This window comes from Giraffa tippelskirchi, chromosome 8 (assembly GCF_054371585.1).
Source record: "Giraffa tippelskirchi isolate mGirTip1 chromosome 8, T2T-mGirTip1v1.2.pri, whole genome shotgun sequence".
In the NCBI taxonomy this organism is placed as follows: Eukaryota; Metazoa; Chordata; class Mammalia; order Artiodactyla; family Giraffidae; genus Giraffa; species Giraffa tippelskirchi.
The window spans coordinates 144,696,489-144,700,409 of NC_137282.1; the positions used below are offsets into that span (position 1 = coordinate 144,696,489).

The following is a 3,921-nucleotide window of genomic DNA, read 5'->3' on the forward strand; positions in this document are numbered from 1 at the left end:
TTGCCCAGACTCAGGTCTGTTGAGTCACTGATGCTATCTAACCATTTCATCGTCTGCCGCCCCTTCTTTTGCCTTCAGTCTTTCCCAGCATCAGGGTCTTTTCCAATGAGTCGGCTCTTCACATCAAAAAGCTTATATTGATATTAATTGTATTGGTGGCATTTCAAACGAGGCTTCCACCCCTGAATTTCAGATATCAAGAATTCATATATCACAACAACTTTATTTGTGTCATGTGTTTTCCCTAAAAGCAGTGCTCCAAGGCCCCAGTGAGATTCGAACTCACGACCCCTGGTTTACGAGACCAGTGCTCTAACCCCTGAGCTACGGAGCCCCAGTAGTTAATCTTCTAACTCCTTGTCTTAAAGCAGATTATATACTGAAATCATTAGGATTTCGTTGCTTTATTTTGATTGGTTTCTGGAAAATTTGACACCCTACTGTCAACCCCTTTTCGATTTTGTATGTATCAAACAAATTACCTCACTCTCTGATAGTCAAACAAATTCCCTCACTCTCTGATAGTTTTAACATCATGTTCGATTGGCTTTTGTCAAAGGAAATACAGGACCCCTAATCCACCTCTGAGAGTTTTGCCTGAAAATCCAGAGCAGTCGAGGGTAAGAGGTTGCACGTTGACAAGAGTGGGGAATGAACAGCTTGCCCATCTGCTAAGATGCGAGGTTTCCGGGTGAGGGCTACGGGGCCACTTGATTTTTGTTACAGTCACGCCCTCCGCTCTGCAGTATGTTACGCACTGATTTTCCAGGCTTCATTTCTTAGAGCCTTGGGGAAAAGCACGCGAGATCTGTCTCAAATTCCTCGATATCAGTTATCAGAAGGGAGACTGAAAGTTGAGGATAAGGACGAAGTCAGCAGGAAGAAGGAAATGGAGCGACCTCCCTGAAACTGAAGCCGAAGAGAGGCTTCAGTTTGTAGCCTTGTCTTTGAGGCTGAAATACCTTTTAAAGCCTCGATCCAGAGCGTAAAGAAAGTGGTATGTTTCTCTTTCCCCACTGGGTATGGCTGAAATCCAAATAGAAAAACTCTGTCTAAAGGAGCTGTGGCAAAGATATCAGAAAATTTCCACCCAGGTAAAGGAACTGCGTGGAGAAGGAAACGTGCGCAACCCACTCCACTCTTCTTGCCTGGGAAATCCCATGGACAGAGGAGCCTGGCAGGCTATAGTCAATGGGATCGCAAAGAGTCAGACAGGAGCACGCTAAGCACTGAGTCAGACACTGAGCACGCAAAGGGGCTGCGAGGGTCACACACACACATACATACAAAATCTGTTTAGGGACTCAGCTCAGACCAGCAACAGCAACAATGTTAAGAAACACAAATCCTAGGTCTCCAGTCCCAGATCAGAGACCCTGTGCTCCTGATACAAAGCAAGGATTGTTTTCCTGTCTACTTTCAGGATTTGATAGCTGGCTCATTAAAAAACGACTCTTAATTAAAAACAAAAAGCAAAACCAAAAGCAACACGACTACCGGCAAATTCAAGTAACTCATTAAAAACAACTCAGCAAAATAAAGGTTCATTGGTGAAGCGGGGAATCCGGTTTCTATGCTTTGGTCTCAACCTAGAATACAGCTCTCCCATCATTCAGAGGAGAGGCTGCAGAATCTATGAAGAGCCAGCCAGCCCATTCTCTTAAAGGTCTCACTGGGTAAAAAAAAAAAAAACAAAAAAACACACTCTACCTCCCTCTCTCCAAAGTCATATATGGGCAAAATAATGTTCTTCTGACCTCAGTTCAGTCACTCAGTCTTGTCCGACTCTTTGCAACCCCATGGACTGCAGCACGCCAGGCTTCCTTGTCCATCACCAGCTCCTGGAGCTTGCTCAAATTCATGTCCATTGAGTCAGTGAGGCCATCCAAACATCTCATCCTCTGTTGTCCCCTTCTCCTCCCGCCTTTAATCTCTCCCAGCATCAGGGTCTTTTCCAAGGAGTCAGTTCTTCACATCAGGTGGCCAAAGTATTGTAACTTCAGCTTCAGCATCAGTCCTTCCAATGAATATTCAGGACTGATTTCCTTAGGATTGACAGGTTTTAATTCCTTGCAGTCCAAGGGACTCTCAAGAGTCTTCTCCAATACCACAATTCAAAAGCATCAATTCTTTGACGCTCAGCTTTCTTTATGGTACAACTCTCACATCAATCACCATCTACAGTGATTCTGGAGCCCAAGAAAATAAAGTCTCTCACTGTTTCCATTGTTTTCACATCTATTTGCCATGAAATGATGAGACCAGATGCCATTATTTTAGTTTTTTGAATGTTTAGTTTTAAGCCAGCTTTTTCAATCTCTTCTTTCACTTTCATCAAGGGGCTCTTTAGATCCTCTTTGCTTTCTGCCATAAGGGTGGTGTCATCTGCATATCTGAGGTTATTGATATTTCTCTTGGCAAACTTGATTACAGTTTGTGCTTTACCAGACCAGCATTTCACCCACTCCAGTGTTCTTGCCTGGAGAATCCCAGGGACGGCAGAGCCTGGTGGGCTGCTGTCTGTGGGGTCGCGCAGAGTCGGACACGACTGAAGCGACTTAGCAGCAGCAGCAGCAGACCAGCATTTCACCTGATGTATTCTGCATTTAAGTTTTAAAAAAGCAGGGTGAAAATATACAGCCTTGATGTGCTCCTTTGGAACCAATCTGTTGTCCCATGTCTGGTTCTAAACTGTTGCTTCTTGACTTGCATACAGATTTCTCAGGAGGCAGGTCAGGTGGTCTGATATTCCCATCTCTTTAAGAGTTTTCCACAGTTTGTTGTGATCCATACAGTCAAAGGCTTTAGTGTAGTCAATGAAGCAGAAGTAGATGTTTTTCTGGAATTCTTTTGCTTTTCCTATGATCCAACAGATGTTGGCAATTTGATCTCTTATAACCTAGAGTGTCATAAACAAAAATGTAGAGAAACACAACAAAACAAGAAATGGGCATATTAATGAACTTGAGAGTGAGGGGAGTGAAAGAAATGTGAGGTCAATTTTATCATTATTATTCATCAGCAACTTCCTAAACTTCTTGGATGAAAAGTCTGCCTCTTGCCTTCTGGAGGAGCCAGTTTGTTCAGATTCTTCATAATCCTAACCTTGCCTATCCAGTAGGGCCTCTCTGCTGAAGCTCCTCTTCATCACCTGAGTATCAGAGAAGAAAGGGATGTGGTCTCAAGAAAGATCAGAAACTCCCAGAAAGTCTGTGATTTGCAGTTTTCACAGATTTCATCCTATATTTAGGTATAGGATTCACCTCTGATTTTCTTGCACCTAAAGAAATGTATAAACTCAGTGAAATATGGTGAGACAGGCAACAGGAAGAAACTGTCTTCAAGACTTTTCAGTAACATTCTTCTCAAGGTCTTTCCAGTTTCTGCCTGCTGTCCAGCCCCAAAGTCACATGCTATAGAGTTTGTTCCCATTTTTAGGTAACAAAATTTGCATTATCCACTACTCCTCATGAATTTACTGTCATTCAGCCCCAAGTTCACCCTTTTTGCCTGCTTTGTGGAAATGGGTATGAATCCTTTAAATAGTTTTCTTTTAATTGGCACCAAAGCTCTGCAGTAGAGAATAGTGGAGAATCATTGCAGGAGGAAGGGGATTTGCATCCTGGTTCCCATGCATTACTTGGCCTGCTGCTTCCCCAGGGCCTACCTCCTACACAGGCATGGCTTTCCCCTGCTTCAGACTTCAGCAGCCAGCAGCAGCCACCAACTTTCCCCGCCGAACATCCCCGTTGAGTGCTTTCTAGTGGAGAGCTCTCAGGAGCTCTCAGCTCTCCAGGAAGAGTTTTCCAAGAAACACTGGAAGAATGATCTTCAGCAAGTTCCAGACAGCAGATTTCAAGCAAGTTTTGCTGGCACAACCCCACTGATATTTCTCTGCTCTTCAGTGAATCATGCCCAAGC

At 43.8% G+C, this 3,921-nt stretch overlaps 1 non-coding gene across 1 annotated transcript; it reads right to left on the reverse strand.

The window, feature by feature from the left end:
* Positions 1-261: 261 nt before the first annotated feature.
* TRNAT-CGU (transfer RNA threonine (anticodon CGU)) lies at positions 262-334 on the reverse strand. The gene has a single exon. It is a non-coding gene; the product is annotated as a tRNA-Thr (tRNA).
* Between the last annotated feature and the right edge of the window lie 3,587 nt (positions 335-3,921).